The sequence below is a fragment of the Amblyraja radiata genome, chromosome 46, assembly GCF_010909765.2.
Source record: "Amblyraja radiata isolate CabotCenter1 chromosome 46, sAmbRad1.1.pri, whole genome shotgun sequence".
NCBI lineage: Eukaryota > Metazoa > Chordata > Chondrichthyes > Rajiformes > Rajidae > Amblyraja > Amblyraja radiata.
Window position 1 is genome coordinate 2,150,343 of NC_046001.1, and position 19,857 is coordinate 2,170,199.

General features: G+C 39.9%; 1 protein-coding gene across 1 annotated transcript in view; it reads right to left on the minus strand.

Moving 5' to 3' along the window:
- vdr (vitamin D receptor) overlaps nt 1-19,857 on the minus strand; it is a 121,589-nt gene that overhangs the window by 60,676 nt on the left and 41,056 nt on the right. The window contains exon 2 of the mRNA XM_033015711.1: nt 10,719-10,823. The gene's annotated coding sequence lies outside the window, so the exon portion shown is untranslated. The remainder of the gene's footprint in view (nt 1-10,718; nt 10,824-19,857) is intronic.

Consider the following 19,857-nt stretch of genomic DNA (forward strand, 5'->3'; position numbering starts at 1 on the left):
TTAAGGGGCCTGTCCCACTTGGGCGTCATGCAGATGGTGCACGAAGATTTTGTACATCCCTGGGGCACCGCGCGTCACAGCCTACGTCACCACGCACCAGGCTCACGTAATGCGCACCATGCGCGTGTCGTGACGTGTAAATTATGTCGCGTAAATGACGACCAAGTGGGACAGGCCCATAATTTTCCATAATATAAAGTGATTGTGTTGCTGATAGCAAATAAAAAGATATAACCCACAACTCAACATATTTAACTACAATTGTGGCACCATTGTGTTCAACCTAGTCTGATTCTTCGTGTGGTGCTGTGGTAGAGTTGTTGCCTTATAGTGCGAGAGACCAGAGTTCGATCCTGACTACGGGTGCTGTCTGGACGGAGTTCGCACACTCTCCCTGTGACCGCGTCAGCTTTCTTCGATGCTCTGGTTTCCTCCCACATCCCAAAGACGTGCAGATTTGTAGGTTAATTGGCTTCTGTAAATTATCCCTGGTGTGTAGGATAGAACTGTATGAATGGGTGATCGCTGGTCAGCATGTATTCAGTGGGCCGAAGGGCCTGTTTCCACACTGTAAATCTAAACTAAACTAAATTAAGACTGTGACCAGGATCTAAAAACCAATTGAAACTTAATCAGATAAAATCCATGAGCATCTTTCTCTTCTGCGTCAACAATGCATGAAAAGCAATTAAAACAAAAAGTGTTTACTACTATTTCCCGTTGAAGTCACTCCCAGTGAGAAATTCCTGTCTGGGCGTTTTGCAGGTAATATAGTTCCCACATACAATTATGTCATTGACATGCATGAGGCCCATTAAATATGGTACAGCAGACATTGGATCAAATGGTCATGATTTACACCCTTCATAATGAACTCACAGTTCAGCAGGGAGCATGCCTAATGTGCTGAGTGAATTGTGCAAGATTTAAAAGAGACATTGTTGGGACATTATATTTATAAAAGGTATAACTCACCTACTGTTTCCTCTGTGAATTTTATTGTATGCCATGCACAGCATGGGATGTGATAATGCCCCTCAGGACAACCACACTGGTCCGATCAGGCTGTTCATCAGCATGCACTATTAACATCCACCCACTCCCACCTTTCTCCCGATTCTCCTCCCGACTGCCCTCAAATTCCATTTCAACCATTGTCTCTTATCCACATTGCCCTGCATCCCCTCAAAGCAGTCATGGAGAAATCCCTTTAATCAACTTAATCAATTTAAAGATATATATAAATTTTAATTAAAAATGTAAATTTAAAGTGTTTCACAATTCGCGACTCTATCCTTTTTGGGCTTACAGCTGTCTTCATCTCTGGCCTTTGTCCAACAATTTGCTTAGAAAACCCCCCAACTCTTCCGGAAGCTCTGTCCTGCCCTCCTGTCCCCTTCTACCCCTCCTACCTTTAAACAAGGCTTCTACCTCTTTTGCAAATGTGCCGTTTAATTCCAAGCGAAGAGCAAGCATTAAGATGCCTTGCATCCATTAAAGTTCATGTATTGAGTGCTTCCAAAAAATAATACAAAAATTCAACAAGGGTAGTCCATATGTTATTAATGATTGGCGTTAACTTTTCCACAAAATTGGCTAACACCGTGCTAATGTGCTCTTTCTCTGTGCAACACTTCTTATTGGCATCTTGCCGATGACGTTCAATTATCATCAGTCCAATATTGAGCTTAGCATTTTCTTCAATTAAAAAAACTTAATTCACAAATCATAACATTAAGCTGAGACAAACGATGTAGCAATCATTTCTCATTAGGTTAGTGAATAAATTATTTTAGGGAGGAATTTAAATCACTTGATACAAATATTCACATAGTTTGTTCAGATATGTGCTGATTTGCATCATTCACAATTGACTCACAAAGATCTGGTAACTACTTTGGGAGTATTTGCCATAGTTGTGGCATATGATTTAGAGGCTAATCAAAACTGACAGTTTCTTTAGTTGATGTAAAGGGAAAAGAAATCATGAAAGGAGACTAAAGTTGTGCATAGTTTTCTGTGCATAAACTATGTCGCTTAAGTCCATTATTTTCTACTATGAGTGAAGTTTAAGTGTATAAATGGTTTCGTTTAGTTCAGAGGTACAGCATGGAAACAGGCCCTTTGGCCCACCAAGGCAACGCCAACCAGGTCAATTTTTACATTTCTACCAAACCAATTAACCGATAAACCTGTGCGTCTTTGGTGTGTGGGAGGAGAAAACCCACGGGGAGAAGGTGCAAACTCCGTACAGACAAGCACTTGTAGCCAGATTGAACCCGGGTTTCTGGCACTGTAAGGTAGCAGCTCTACCACTGCGCCAGCATGCCACCCATTAGTACTAGTCTCGCAGACGATTAAGGATTAATAAATGTGTTTGGCAGTTGAAACCCAAAAAGATCTCGGCTCAGGATTGCATCAGTACCTTAAGTAATCTGAAGACAAGTCCTCTATTTATCCTTGGTTGAAGTGAAATGTCGTAGCATACATAACAGCTGACTGAAGTACTATCAAGGACAGAGCAAGGACTGCCAAACAATGTCAAAATCTCCAGAATAAATTTGAATGGTGATAAACAGCTGCAGGGACACAGGTAAGCATGCAATTACTATTTTTTTTAAATGAGTAATTTTTAAATGAGTACTTTTTTTACATTGGTTTAAATGTTTTATGTTTGTAAGCATTTTATCTTTTAAAAATAAGTTTAGACTTCATTATTATTGCTTCACTGATTTAGTTTTTGATTGCTTCCGAATGTGGTAGCCAGTCCACTTTATAGAATGATGTCATGCATGGCTCTGCCACCATAGAGGGATTTTGCACTCGACACATTTATATTGGAAACTCTTTGTGCAACAAGTCGACACTGACGGATCTGGAAAGGTAAAAATTCTATTAGGGAGGTCAGCCGCGAGCCAAGTTGGCAGCGAGTTCTGGCCCCAAAAGGTATAATAGATGCACGTTATTGAGATGAAGATGATCTGGTTCAGAATTAAAAATAGAATGGTTGAAAAATTCATCCTGGGTCAGTAACACTACATGCACTATATAATTATGTCAGTATTCTTGGTCTCTGAAATCCATTCCCTTCGGACGTAGAGTGCAATGTGCTGATACAACAACAGAAAGCATCTGTGCTGCTGACTAGGGATGAATTTCTAGGTATTTATGTTATATTTTGTAAGGACTTTAAAAACAATTTCCAGGCAGTGTTTCATACAGATTTTCAATAAGATTGGGTGTAATCTGTATTATATTTTGGTGTTTAACTTCATCAGTGAGCGGATGCAAAAAGACTGGTGGGGCAAGAATAGAAGCATGGAAAATGAAGCACTGGTGGCTGCAACATAAATGCATTAAAGCCAATGAATAATTATTGTAAAATAATATTAAGTTAGATTACAGATTTATTTATCACATTAGTAATGTCTTGCCTTGTTCCAATGTAATGACCCAGATAACATTTTACTTAAGAGTTGTAAGTGACAACAGCCGAATAAAACGTTCTATGTAACTTTAGTTCAGTTTAGTTTAGAGATACAGTGCGGAAACAGGCCCTTCAGCCCACGGAATCCGTGCCGACCAGCGATCCCCGCACATTAACACTATCCTACACATACTAGGGACAATTTACAATTTTACCAAGCCAATTTACCCACAGACCTGTATGTCTTTGGAGTATGGGAATCAGGAGCTCCTGGGGACGGTCCAGTGGCGATTTGGCAACGCTTACGGTGCCTGGGACCCGGGTTCGATCCTGGCTGCTTAGCTCTGCTTTCATGACTTCCTAATTGCCCTTATTTAGGTTTAAAATACAAGTCCTGGACCCATTCTTCTCTCCTTCAAATTAAATGTAAATTAAGTTATACTATGATTACTGCTAACTGAGGGTGCTTTCACTATGATGTCATTAATTAATCCTTTTTCATTCACAAAGCTGAAAAAAGATACAGTTCTAAGGGATTGAATTTCCAGGCAAATCCATTGTATTGATGTTGATTTGAGTAGTAAATACTAGCCAGAGATGGGGGATAACTTTCCACGTGGTATTTGCAACTTAGAACTAGCATGCTTTCTTACTTTCCCAGTTTTGATGAACAGTCTTTGGCCTGAAGTACTGGCTTTACTGAAGCTACATGACCTGCTGAGTATTTCCAACATTTCAGATTTCCAATTTTTTTCAGATTTGTTTTTTCCAAGATTTTTTCATTTTCAATTGGATATCTTTTCAACATAGTATCATTGGAGGTAGACAAAAATGCTGGAGAAACTCAGCGGGTGAGGCAGCGTCTATGGAGCGAAGGAAATAGGCAAAGTTTCGGGTCGAGACCCTTCTTCAGTATCATTGGATCTTTCTTGTCAATGCTTAGAGAGCTGACTTCACTTGTATTAACTTTTAATTCTTTGACATGACACTTCTGACAGTGCAACATTCCCTTTGTACCATCATGGACTTGTTAGTGTAGAGCTTTGTTGAAAAGTTTCCAAAATGAAACTTGAATATACTGCTAGTATTTATATGACGATGTGAACAATTGCTCAGGTATGTCCTATTCACAAATAGCAGGACAAATCCTTAATATCAAGGGAAATCACTCTTGGCCCCCACCTCAATGTCATGTTTGGACCAAGGCTTAAGAATGGAGCTAAAAAGTCTTGGATTAACTAAACTGAAGCATCAGCAAGTGGGCTATTTGTGAGCAATTGGCATTGTTGCATTGATAACATAGTTGATGATCGAGAGACAACTGCTGTGATGGCAACTTCGTGTGCTGGATTTTGTCTGGATTGTTTCAATTATCTTAAATATTGTTGAAATTGCATTCATCCAGACACACACACACACACACACACACACACACGTTTTCTTCTTCTTGGGGAGTCCCTCCGGATCGAGGATGACTTGCGCTTACTCCAAGTCTGGGGGTTCTGAGGTGACTGATGAGGACAATGTGGGACTTGGAGACATTTCCACAGATGGGGTAGTGGTTGCCTGAAGGGGTGAATGGATACTTTGTGAGATGGTGTGCTTCTTCCACTGCCAATGCCTCTGTGTGATCCCAATGCATTGTCACAAGGTTTGAAATACCATCCTAAATGCTCCACTTTTGAGAGATCATGGGCCAAAGATTCTCAGAAGACAGTGAGGACAGGGTCTTGAGCCACAGGATGATCAAGCCTCCTTGACCAAATCAAGGAATGATCAATCACATCACTTTTTGATGTGATCAAGGAGGCTTTGAGCATAGCTTTGAATCTTACTGTCTGGCAATTTCTTCCCAGAGACTGGGATTTTGTGTTTATATTTTGAAATAGAATATCATTTTTGGGAGACTGATGTCAATTGACGTGGCCTGTTCGTGTAGCTAGTTCAGTGAAACTACAGCCTCATTGTTGGAAATCTCGAACTGGACACACTGATTTGCTTATCCTTCCGCTGAATTAGGAGGCATTTTAGATACAGTGTTGATGGCATTTTTCTAGCGTTTAAGTGCCTACAGTTGGCAGTCCCGGTCTCAGAAACATTGGGAGGGCAGAGATCACACAGGATTACCCAGCCTCTGAATTGCGTTACTCTGTAGCCACGGCATTTATGTGACTGGCCTACTTGAGTTCCTGGTCCATACTGACCGCCGAGGGTATTGATAGAGAGGAACTTGGCAATAGCAATATCTTTGATTATCCAGCTTTAGTGGTTAGACGCAACTGGTGGATATGGGCACTGCCTGGTTTGCCATTCACCAACCCTCACCTGGTTTCTGCCAGCAGGTATGGATTGCTTCACGGTCTGTAAAGATTTGCAAATTAAACTGAACATGGTGCAATCAGCATCAAACCCCTCACTTCCTACCTCATGCAGCAGCTGAAGGCAGCTGTGCCTAGGTCACTGGCCTGAAGAACTTCTGTAGTGATGTCCTGGGGGTGGAACAGTTGACCTGAAAAATTATTCTCTTTATCACATTGTGAAACAATGCCAAACCAAAGTTAGGAGTAAACAAAACCTGAGGTTTAGTGCCCTTACATACTTGCTAGCTACTGTATCTGTTGAGAGAGTTAGGGAATATAAAAGGTGGGCCAAAGGGAGGATGTGAAAATACTTCAGAGCAGAATTTATTCCTAACCTTTTGAACTTTCAAAGGAGAATAATTTAATACACTGCATTATTCAAAGCACTCTCTTTGTATTTAACCAGCAATGTCTCATTTACAAATTTTCATCAATTTTTGGACTTTCGTAGTTTGGGTAATTTTGGGTAGGTAACCTGAAGAAAGGTCTCGACCTGAAACATCACCCATTCCTTCTCTCCAGATATGCTGCCTGTCCCGCTGAGTTACTCCAGCTTTTTGTGTCTATCTTCCAGCATCTGCAGTTCCTTCCTACACATATACTTTAGCAGAGCCAGTCATGGTCACTGCATCATGGGAATTTACTCATTTTAAGAGTTATCACTCAGAATGGTTTGGGGGCCAATTTGAATTTTTTTTTTTAAAGCATTATGTCATCAACAAATTGGACAGTTTCCTGAATCTTTCTTTTCCTGTACATTGCAAAAGTATTTGAAAAGAAAGCACCCTCCTAAATTTCCATCTCACTTCAAATATAGGTCTGAACAGGTATACATTACGCTAACTACTAGACTTATTAAATGAGTGTAAGATACACTAACTTGGAAACCCAATCCATTTGTAACAGCTGGTCTAATGTATGCAATGTTTGAATGGTGGATTCACTGCCATTTACAGAAAAGAACTGTAACTTCATTAATGAAATTGCTTTGCTGAGGCTTTAGGGAATTCAAGTGAAAAATATAGTGCAGGTTAAATTAGAGTCGAAAATACCAACAATGCATGAATAGAAAGCAAAAGATGGGTTAACATTAAAGTGCTGGTAAAGACCAAAGTATTGAACGTTCCCTCAGATATGACCTATTGTTCAGATCTATTATTTTCCAATTTCTAACTAAGATTTCTAGAATTTGTTGTGCCCTTATCCTTAATTATTTACTGTGCACAGACTACTGAAATGCAACATATTAAGATTTGCATGAAACTATTCCATGGAAACAGCAAAGATGGACAGCTGATCTCTTTTTACAAATGAATAGCATGTCAAGAGTAAGAGGAACCAGGAGAGATGACAAAGGTAAACTGAGAGGTGTCAAATGAGAAGACCAAATATCATCTACTTCACAATTCTATGAACCTCTATTATGGCTGAGACTTAACATATTCACAACAAGGTAGGGAATTTCTAAAAGTAACCTTGTATCTCTTCAAATGTGAATGACTATGTCATTTGGCTGCAGGATAAATAAGTCATATTTTCTTAATTGAGCCACAAGTGAGGAGGGATATAAAGGACAAACAGAATATCACTCGAGGCAAAATAAATAGATGCAACAGTGATAAACTAACTACTCGGTGAATTATCTTCGCCCATCGATCTGGAATTGCACATTGGGAGGTGATAAGGAAGATAACTAGGAAAGTGACCGATCTTAACTTGTCTTAAACTCATCTTAAATTGATTGGGACAATAATGCAACAGCAGAGGGAAAGGGATGTCTAGAGTTAAATGCAAGGGGGCTAGGACAGTTATTGCAGAATGAAGAGCAGGAGTAACCATCTTAAATTTGATTGCGTGACAAAATTATCAAAGCTTCATTACATATTTAGTCTTTAGGTACCAGTTTAGTTTAATTTTAGTTAAGTTTAGAGATACAGCGCGGAAACAGGTCCTTTGGCCTACCGGGTTCGCGCCGACCAGCGACCCCCACGTAATAACACTATCCTACACACACTAGGGACAATTTGTACGTTTACCAAGCCAATTTACCTCCATACTGCACGTCTTTGGAGTGTGGGAGGAAACCGAAGATATCGGCGAAAACTCACGCAGGTCACGGGGAGAAAGTACAAACTCCGTACAGACAGCACCCGTAGTCAGGATCGAACCTGGGGTCTCCGGCGCTGCAAACGCCGTAAGGCAGTAACTCTACCGCTGCGCCACCGTGCCGCCAGTTATTATGACAATAACTTCACATTGTCACGACTGGAGGATTACCAAATTTTAAGAGGGTTTAAGAGGACCAACATTAAGTGCTTTGGAGTCTGGGGGATACTTGGTAAGAATATGGTTTGAACATAATGTTCAATTTCACTTTCAACTACTCAGGCACTGAAATGGTTCATGTCTTGACAATAGAAATGGCAAGTGACATTCACACTACGCAATTGTTAGGCAATGACCACGTATAACAAGAGAGTCAAAACACCTACCTTTAACTCTCATCACCAAGTGACCGACCATCAACACGCCACAAATCACAGTTAATCAGGAACTCAACTGAACCAGCCATTAAAAACACTGCGCTTCCAAGAGCAGTTACGATTCAGGGCATCTTGTGGCAAATGGCACACATTCCTAACATCCCACACTGTTTCCACCATCTGCAAGGCATGTCAGGAGTGCAGAATACTATCCACTTGCCTGGATGAGAGCTGCACCAACAACACTCAACAAATTTAGTATTATCCAGAATAAAGCAGCCCACTTGATTAGCACCCCAACCATTACCCTAAACATTCAATCCCTCTATTGCAAGCACACAGTAACTACAAGCTGCACCACCTACAAAATGCACTGAAGTTATTCTCCAAGGCTTCTTTGATAGCACCTTCAAAACCTGCAACCACAATCTCATTGTTGCTGGATCTAAATCTTGAAGCTCTCTAACTAACAATACTGTGAGACTACCTTCGCCAGAAGGATTGCAACAGTTCAAGAAAGCAGTTTGCTAGGAGAGATAGAATGAAGATTTATACAAAATCCCTTAGAACCTCAGTATGTCACAAAACATTTTAAATCCAACTGCTTTCTGTAATGTAATTGTTGTAATATAGGAAGTAGAACTGTCATTTTGTGCAAAACATCTACAGATAAACCAGTTCAACCTTTGCAATGTTTGACAGGTGATAATTATTGCCCTGAACACATACTCTTTTTTGCTTTGTGCCAACAAATCTTTTATATTCATTTAAAAAGGCAGATAAAGACAGTGCCTCCAAAAGGACAGATACCTTTCAGTATTCAACTGGAGTTCCAGTTTAGATTTTGTGCTCAAGTCTCTGCAGTGAAACGTGAACACTTAACCTTCTGACTCGAGGTAAATTCTTGGCTCAGTTTGTTTCCCTTTTTTTCCAAGTAGATGGGACGAATTTCTAGAAAACCAAGTGTAGGTGCTGAAAGATAAGTTGTAGAAAGACGCACAAAGTACTCTGTGGGAGACAGAACTACAGATAGCGAGTGTTCATTCAGCTGAAAGAAAATAATCGGCATGGAAAATAGAAGAATCGGAGAGTCTCAAATGACAATAAATTATAGCTACTGCAACAATACTTTGTGGTAGCATGTTAAGACTGTAGGAATGAAATTTCATTCAGACTAAGCTGTTTGAATGACAATAAAAGGCATTCTAAAACAAATATTCACCTAAAACCAAAAGGACAAATATTACCTGATCAAAAATAATTGCAACGGTATGAGTTAATTTATTAAGCTAACACATATCATTACTATTCTGCTTTATGACTGCAGGTCAATTAAACATTGCCTTACTTATCCCTGCCAATATATAGGTTGATACCCTAATATTCTTCAAATTGGGAAAAATCAGTGGATTCCTCACCGACTATACATACTTGACCTAAAGGCTAGGATTTTAGTCAGTTACAAAATAGAAAACACAACAGCCAATGTACATTGCACGATGCCGCAAATAGCAATGTGATAATGACAAAATGATGTTGAGGAATAGAAAATGGTCAGGACACCAGGGATAACTCCTCCTGTCTACTTCAAGATGATGTAATGGGATCATTCACATATAACCAAGGGGACAGTTGGAGCCATGGCATGTTTTTTGAATGCTTCCACCTCTGACAATGCAGTATTCACCCAACACTGCAATAGACTATTCGCCTATATTTTTTTGTGCTCAAATTGAATATTCCAGCTTCCTATGCAATGTATGTGGCTTCTGCCTAATATCCAGGTCTTGTAGACCATTGTCATTACAGCTCTATAATCAAACACCTTCTTCAAGGGCATTAAGCATTCCTGCAATTTCATCTCCAAAATATTTTCTGTGAACTTTGTCTCCTACTGAAAGCTCTCTTCCTCCTCCTCCTCCTCCTCCTCCTCCCTCTTTGTGCAGCTTGTACTGCCGTGTGCTCATTTTCCCAACAATGCTTAGAGGCAAGAAGTATTCTACCATTCATGCCTCCAAGCAACTAACTGGTTATCAAACCCTGAAGTCCTTAGAAAAGCAATTTTAGTATCAGTTGGACAATTCCCTGTTGAATAATGAAAAAAACAAACAATAGCATAGAATTTTACCAACAACCAAAAGTAATAATGAATGAACCAACCTAATAGTTAATCCTTCATGTTACCGAGTCTAGTTTTAAACGTGGAAGGTTAAGGGATTTAGTCCAAAGCCTGGAGCTCCAAAATGGCAGCACCAGCATTAAATCATCAATGTTACAATCTGTCTGATCTACATCTTTAATAATGACATTAGGATTGTACACACATGCCAGAAACATTGATTTAGTACATTAACGCACTGTGCAGTTTCCAAAAAAGTCCACAAACTCAATTTCTGTATCAGTTAAGCAATCTAGAAAGAAAGGAATTCTATATCTCATTATTCTTACCTTCCCTACTTGGTAAGCAACATCAGCTTCCTGCTTTGCTGAATTATACCTTCATCTTAAGTTGCTGATTTTTTAAGCACAATTTTGAAAACAGTTCCATTAAACCTGCCAAAAAAGAAAACAATGTTTTAGTCACACTGTTATATTTAAATGCCTTGTCATATGCTACAACTTGAATGTTACCGTATATTAAAATAAAGGTAAGCCTTATTTCTTTGCATCATCTCAAACATCCTTACAAATAATAATCCTAAATCGATGAAGATAGCAATCCCCCAAAGCAAAACTAAATTGCTGTTGAATTAGTCTAGTCTATCAGAGACTGTGTTGCATAATCCAACTACTTACATCAGACCTTGGTCTTTTGTAGAAGCATAAAGATGAGCTTGCATAATTTAGTCTTTAGTGAATGCCACTTAAACAACACAATGCATAGAAGCTGATACTGCTGTGTGTATCATATGGAATCAACCCACTATCTACACAGCAGCTGAACTAGAAATGTTAGACATCTATCCCCACATCTGCTTCTGTTCCTCTCAGATATCAGCTATTCTTTACATGACATGCTGATATCCAGGTCTTGTGTACATTGTCAGGAGTGAATTGTTGGCTTTTATCTACTGTAGTATTTTCGCAGCAGAGAGCAGAGGAGAAAAAGTGTGGAGTGGGTAGGAGGTGGACATTAAAGCTGAAGGCCAACTCTTATCAGTTTTTTCACATTTTTGAGAATGCATGGTTGTAACTCATATTCCTGCCACTGGGAGTGCTCATTTGTTTCCAAGGACTATGATATTTTCAAGGGTTTTGCAAGCTTTTTATCCACAACTTTCCATCCATAACTTAATATGGAGCCAAAATTCCTCCTCCTTTAGTTGTGGGAATTTCTACAGTGAGAAACGAATAGCAAACTTGCTTTCATCGCCATTTTTTTCCATCTCTTGAAAATCCAAAGCAGAATTGTGATACAATAGGTAAATATTTAGTCCAGAAAAAGGACACCCATTTTTATTCATACTAGGAATGCAACCATTGCTAAAAAGACCTGTATCAATTACCCATTTACATTATTTATTTATTTTTAGAAATTCAATTCTCTCATAGTGGTTATGCATCACTCCAAGGGTCTGGTAGCTCTCTCCATTACCTCACCCCGGTGATCGTTCAGTGTAGTAACTGCAGGCACATTTAAACATGGGTTATAAAAATACAAAATATTTAAATAACTCCTGTGCCAGTGCTGAAGCAGATGCAGGAACAGCTGCGAATAATGGTGGTTCTCTCCAAACTACAAGGATAGATGATCAGAGAAATATCTGCAATGACGATATGTTTACTCTTCAGGATAGGTGTCCAGTGACCAGGACCTGATCAGAACTTGACAATGTACACGGTTTGCAAAAGCATCACCTTACCTACAACAGAAAACCAGCTAATAAAAAAGGATATCATAACATGCAATGGTTCGAGCAAATAAATATTGGAGATGTTCCCTACTTTGTTTAACCATCAGAGGAATGGATCAAATATAATATTGTAGTGTCTAAATTTAAGCCCAAGATCTGAAAATATTCAAAGTTTCTTCTAAGCTCCAAATCTCTTATCCTCTTAACACTTCTACCTTTGTGAATCTCCTATTAATATTAAAAATAATATAACTACTCAATGGAACTCCTAAAGACTACAAATAGCCTTTTGTGTCTTCCTTTTACAATCTTTGAACTTTAAAGTGTTTGATATAATTTAACTATTACTTGTTTTATCTCAAACCTTGATAATGACCTAGTTTCCAAATAAGGTCTAGGATTGTTTACCACAAACTAAGACTACAAAATCAAAGATTACTATCAGAACTAATTGACTGGAACGTATTTGGAGCATTCTGGCACACAATCTTTTCAAAACCATATATTAACACCCTGGTTTGCTCTGCAATGCTATACAATGCTGCAATGTAGGGAAAGTGTCATTAGCAACATTGATATACTGCAAACATTTTAGGTTTATTATTGTCATGTGTACCAAAGTACAGTGAAAAACTTTGTTTTGCATGCTATCCAAAAAGATCAAATATACCATACAAACAGTTCAAACTCAAGGACAATAGATAGAGCAATGCGGAAGGTACAGAGTGCAGAATATAGTTCTCAGCATTGTAGCACATCAGTTCCATGCACAAAGCCCAATGTCCACAATGGGGTAGAGGTGAATCGGACAGGACCCTAGCTTATGAACGGACCGTTCAGAACCCTGATAACAGAGGGGAAGAAGCTGTTCCCGAGTCTGGTGTATACTTTCAGGCTTCTGAACCTTCTGCTGGACAGAAGCATTTGATCAGTCTTACTTTTCTTTTTAAACTACTTCTATAACATCTTTATAATTATGTTCAGTTTGGTAAAAGGATTATACAATGAACTTGTAACCTCCAGAAACAACCTTTACTGTACTGTTCCATATATTCAAGGATATAATTATGTCAGTGTCCAAATATGGGGTGAGAATGTAAACAGCACGTGTACTACGAATAAATTAACATGCACGGACAGGAATAGCAATACTGATTGATTCATTGGAAGTAATATTCAACTGCACCCTGTTTTGTGATGGGAAATGTGAGATATTTTAGATCAAGTCATCCAAACTCCGACTGACTGTCCACATGCAGTGCGTAAACCCTATACTAATTAAAATATACAATTATCACAGTCTATATTGGCCCCAGAACATATCCTAGCCCTTTGTGCACATGAAAGGATCACCAGGATTCCATTGTAGACAAAAATGCTGGAGAAACTCAGCGGGTGAGGCAGCATCTATGGAGCGAAGGAAATAGGCGACGTTTCGGGTCGAGACCCTTCTTCAGAGTCTGAAGAAGGGTCTCGACCCGAAACGTTGCCTATTTCATTCACTCCATAGATGCTGCCTCACCCGCTGAGTTCCTCCAGCATTTTTGTCTACCTTCGATTTTCCAGCATCTGCAGTTCCTTCTTAAACAACCAGGATTCTATTAATTACTCTCCAGTGAACAGCTAAACATTGCATACAGTGGCTAACCACTATTAGCTAATATAGAGTGAATGATTGAAATGCATCAAAATCAGTTGCCAGCAAATGCAATATAGAACAGTTTGCTGAATAAAAGTTAAAGCTCTGTAATTTCAAGTTAATTACAGGTAATTAAGATTACCGATGATTCAATTTGAAAGGATTGTCAAACACATTATTACCAGGAGCTCATGCTCTCATTGTCTTGTGTTTTTTTTGTTACTAGGAGACGGCACCGATTGTGTGCCGATAGTATTATTTTGTATGGTGTCTGGTATCTTTTTATATTACAGTAAATCTCCAATAATCCTCACGCTGGGGATTTTGGAGTAGACTGGCAGATTATCCAGACTATTGGATATTATTCCTATTAATACACCAAAACACTTTTAACTCATCCTTTTTAAAATGTTACTCAGTAGTATAATAAATTCTCCAGTGAACTAGGAGAGTTTAAAGGCAGCAGGGAAAACAAAATCAAATGGAATTAAATTGGAACGGGGCCCCAGTGAGTTTAAAGGGAGAGTGGAATGTCCCAGTTTGCGTTTAAATGGAACATGGGAAAGAGGGCCCTGGTGAGCCAGATTTCCAAACAATGAGAAACCAGATTATTAACATTTTACTGTGCATATACATTTTTGATATCATACCATACTTGGATGCAAAAAATCCCCATAAAACCAATATACCAATCCAAACCTTTACTTTAAACATACTAATAATAGCCATCGAAGATAGACACAAAGTACTGGAGTACCTCAGCGGGACAGGCAGCATCTCTGGAGAGAAGGAATGGGTGACGAAGGGTCTTGACCCGAAACGTCACCCATTCCTTCTATCCAGAGATGTTGCCTGTCCCGCTGAGTTACTCCAGCATTTTGTGTCTATTTTCGGTGTAAACCAGCATCTGCAGTTCTGGCCTACACCAATAGTAACCATGCTAGTTTACAAAAAGTGTTTAAAAAAAAGTCACCATAAACAGGTAAAAATTGGTGGAAAGTGTCCCACTGGCTTGGTATACACAACAATAGAACTTTGATTTGACATTTGCAAATGTAGTTTACTAGGCCAGCCATAAAAAGATCTTGACAGACGGTAGCTGCCATCTTTGGTTCGAAGCTTCATACCCCCATTCAATAAAACAATGTAAGACGAAACAGCATGACCTCACAAAGTATGTCAAGGTGAGATCTACACCACTTGGAAATACTACTTACTTAAGCCAATAACCAACACACATGGCATCACACAAATCTGGCCTATAAATACAGGATGCTGTAAATGTTCATGGCTCCATGCTTCATCGGCTCATTTTAGAAAAGACTGCCAGGAATAGGAGGGAGCCTGCCATGATGGGATAGGGGGAAGCCCTCTCATGCTCAGCAAGTTATCAGGCTGCAGGAACCGTAAGGCAGCAGCCCTACCACTCTACCACCGCACCCTGCCGTGGGTGCGGGAGCAGTCTCCTAAAAGGTTTGAAGCTGCCTTCTAAAATCTCCAGTTATGAACTGAATGGCCCTTTAAAGAGCAGACGAATGCAGCAGGTTGTGGATTTTTTTTTTAAGCTGCCTGAGTGCACTCATTTTGTGTACCCGTGAGCTCCAATCAGCGACGACAGCACTGGAAGATGGTGTGGCATGATCATTACTGTCATCAGAAGTGCTCATGACAACGGGAAAAGATCAAACAGGTTTGTGTGGTTCCTGTCGAGATGTGACCAGTTGAATTTCACGAGTGCCGTGATACAATCCAGAAAGGGTCACAACAGGATTTACTCCACGACGCTGCTTTTCAATCACATTATGCCATGAAAACCAGAGATATACAATCCAATTTCTCAGTAAATATTTGATTGTCATTTCCAAATGTGTGCTGCACTGAACAAATATTTGGTTTAAAAATAACTTTCACACTTCTCATTGATCCACAAATAAATTATCTGTGACCAACATTGTTCTCTGTTAAATGTTTCGTCTGCATTTTCCAAAATGTTGTTGCAAGTTGGACCATAGTTGAACCAGTTTCCTAGTAGCAAAGGGCCAGGGAGCCCGAGTACTTTTATGGACCCCCAGTTCTACAATATGACCAAGGGAAAACAACTTGGAATGATTGTAGACGTGCGCTGAGTTGATCTTGCTGCTGTTCTGTCAGAGAAACAAACCCGGTCAAATGCCAATTATCATGATGCAAGTAGATCATTAACCTAATTTCACAGAGTGAGAAACACTGTCTGTCTCATGGGGCATTTTACATTTTCATCTGTATCTATAAAGTAATAAATTTGACTGACCACAGACTGCTTATTAGTCTGTTTAACAATCCCAATGGCCCACTTATATTGAGCACTGGATACTTTAATCATGCTGCAACAGCATGATTATCATATCATATATCAGCTTGGAAAAGTTAAATCCTGCTGATTATCTTGCCCAGAATAGGCCTCACTAGTTATGAAGAACAAAATCGCAGAACAGAATGTCAGTTATGTGACCATGAATGCAGTGCCCAAAACAATGACATTGAAGTGAAATCAAAGCTACAATGAAGGCAGATGTTGCTCTGTCGCTGTGCATGTTAACGATTAAATTGCAAAACTGGAAACAGGTCATGGAAAGCACACCCTCACACGGCACGTTCACAATAGACTCAAGACCGCAGCTAGCTCAGATCTTATCCCCTTATCATCTTGCAGTAGGCAATACAATATAGACATTGCTCATGAAGGCAGGGAAGGGATTGTGAAGACTCAACAAATATTAAGGAAAAAGATATATGAACACAAGATGATTACTTGCTGAGCAAGTACAAAGTTAAACCTCCAAGAACTAAAACAAATATCCGAGATGTCCAATGGGCCTCGGGTTGACACTCAGTTTGCAATGAACACACTGACAATTATTTGCTTATAACTATTGATGACTATAGTAGTTTACCTATTGTAGAAACTGACGCTCTATATCCAAGGAGGCTACTGTCCTGTAGCTTGATTGTATATTTGTGCAGTTTAGGGAGGATGGATAACTTCAGGACGTTTAGAGATACAGCGCAGAAACAGGCCCTTCAGCCCACCGCGTCCACCTGACCAGCGATCCTAGCCCACTAACACTATCTTACACACAACTATGGATATTTTACAATTATACCAAGCCAATTAGTCTACGAACCTGTAGGTCTTTGGAGTGTGGGAGGAAACCGGAGAAAACCCACACAGGTCACAGGGAGAACATACAAACTCTGTACAGACAGCACCCGTGGTCAGGATCGAACCCGGGTCTCTGGCGCTGTAAGGCAGCAACTCTACCACTGCATCACCATGCCGCCCAAAGTATGTAACATACTTGGGCGTCTTTATAATGCAAAAATCACAACCTGCAGGTCATGTCCTGATGAAGGCAAATCATGGAAGAACTTCATCACATTTCACAAAAACCACAGAGCAACAGCACATTCAGCATCAAGAAGACAACCAGCAACATTCATCTTGAAGCTTGCATATCGCCTAGAGATACCCTGCAAGATAGGTGATTCACACAAAGGGTGGTGGGTGTATGGAACAAGCTGCCAGAGGAACTCAGCCCGAAACGTTCCCTATTTCCTTCGCTCCATAGATGCTGCTGCACCCGCTGAGTTTCTCCAGCATTTTTGTCTACCTTCGATTTTCCAGCATCTGCAGTTCCTTCTTAAACAAGAGGAGCTAGTTGAGGCTGGGATTATCCCATCGTTTAAGAAACAGTTATACTGGTACATGGATAGGACAGGTTTAGAGGGATATGGACCAAGTGCAGGCAAGTGGGACTAGTGTAGCTGGGACATTGTTGGCCGGTGTGGGCAAGTTGGGCCGAAGGGCCTGTTTTCACACTGTATCACTCTATGACTCGAACACCATGCGACAATGACAAAACCAAGAAAAAGAACATGAAAGCAAAGGCAGAGAAAGACTTGAAATTCAGTTTACACCATCACAGCACGGAGATACAATTCTCATAAAACACAATAACCACAAAGGCCAGCAAGTAATTCCACGTGACATGCAGCCATCTGAAACCGATGATCACAGGGCCACTCTGTTTGAAAAGCATCACATGAAACACGTCATTCTTTAAAGCACTCAAAACATCATCCAGTCTGTGAATCCAAATCTTAAGAATGAAAAAGAAAATAAAGAAGCCAGCATCCTTGCATTCTGAAGTCACTAAGTTTTATTCATCATGTGAATGTATGAATGTATGTACATAGTCCTTGTAGCTAAAGGGCTCAGTAACAATTATCAGGGGGAGGGGTGTCGTGTTATGTTATCGCTTTGGTTAGTATATTTCTTTATGCATATTTCCTCTTTAAGGCTGTGAATAGTACTGAGCATGCCCAGTAGCTCAGGTAAGGCAATCAAGCTACCCTTGTTTACCTTGTGCAGAACAACAAATCTGTGTCATTAATCACAGAAGCACGGGCAATATAGTCAGCGTCTAGAAAGAAAACATCAAGGAAATGTGTGGGGAGAATTGCCATATTGCAGATAATCTTGGTTTATGCAGAACTAGGTTACTTAGATGAAGAGAGGGAAGGCCTAATAAGGATTTAAAACAAGAATGAAAATTAATAGAATTGGGAAGCTAGATAGGTCAGCTGTGCAGAGGTGATGGAACACATTTTATGTTGACATTACAATCATACCTGTTAAACTTTTATTAGTGTTTAAGAAGGAACTGCAGATGCTGGAAAATCGAAGGTACACAAAAAGCTGGAGAAACTCAGCGGGTGCAGCAGCACCTATGGAGCGAAGGAAAAAGGCAACGTTTCGGCCCGAAACGTTGCCTTTTTCCTTCGCTCCATAGATGCTGCTGCACCCGCTGAGTTTCTCCAGCTTTTTTGTGTACCAAACTTTTATTAGTGATGGTAACAATATTCAGCTTATGTTTAAAACATCAGAAATGTCAGCATTTTCAAAGAATCTTAGTTCATAAATTCATACATGATAAGAGCAGAATTAAGCCATTCGGCCCATCAAGTCTACTCCTCCATTCAATCATGGCCGATCTATCTTTCCCTCTCAACCCCATTCTCCTGCCTTCCCCCCATAATCCCCGACAGCCTTACTAATCTTTTTTTACCAGACAGTTTTAATATTCCATCAGCATTTATAAGAGTCCAGGGCATGAAATGATTAAGGCGGTCATCAATGCCAAGTGTACTTTATTAAAAGTCATTACTATATCCATTGCAGATCATTGGACTATTTTGTACAAAGTGAGTTTCACAAAACATGCAAAAATGTGCGAACATCATACACCCAAACCTGAATAGATAATCCTATTTTGGGAATTTCAGTACAATTTATCCATTTGCAAGGTGATAATTCACTACTACATTGCAAGCTTCAACAGAATTGTGAACACCTGGTTTTGCACAGCTACACAGCTTCTGGCAAAAAATAGTGCTGAACTTCTTCATTTCAACAATGTGGGATAATCGTCCTGCAAGTTGTATGGAGGTGAACATCTTATAATTGTACAATGATTTCCTCTACTCAGGGGAAAGTTAACAAAGTGAAACTTGTACAACATTTTTTTTTAACCCCTTTGAAGTTTTGCAGAGGAAATTTAATTTAGAGATACAGTATGAAAACAGGACCTTTGGCCCAACAAGTCTGTGCCAACCAATGATCACCCATACACCAGCAACTACTTTGGTCATTGACCTACCTAGTGAAAACTTGCAGCCTTATGTAATTTATGGTTTCTGGAAACATCTACACAGGGTCCAAAGATGGAGTGGAGTAGCGGCATTGGAGCACAGAACTTGCAGGGGGAAATAAGGAAGTATTTGAGATCAGAAGCGGCAGCGGATGGATGTAGGGGAAGATGTGGTGTACATTTACAGGAAGGGATCAATGATAGCAGATGGGATGTGTGTGGGTTGGGCAAGGCGTTGTTGCATGGGTGGTTCAGATCTCAGGGACATCAGAGGTAGGATCAGAGGGCTGGATCAGGGATAGGAGGTGAGGGGCACCCAATGGAAATAAACTTCAAACAAAATACATAAAATGGAGCCATTTGCGAAAATTGATCAATGCTTTGTACTCCTTGGCTGCTAACCT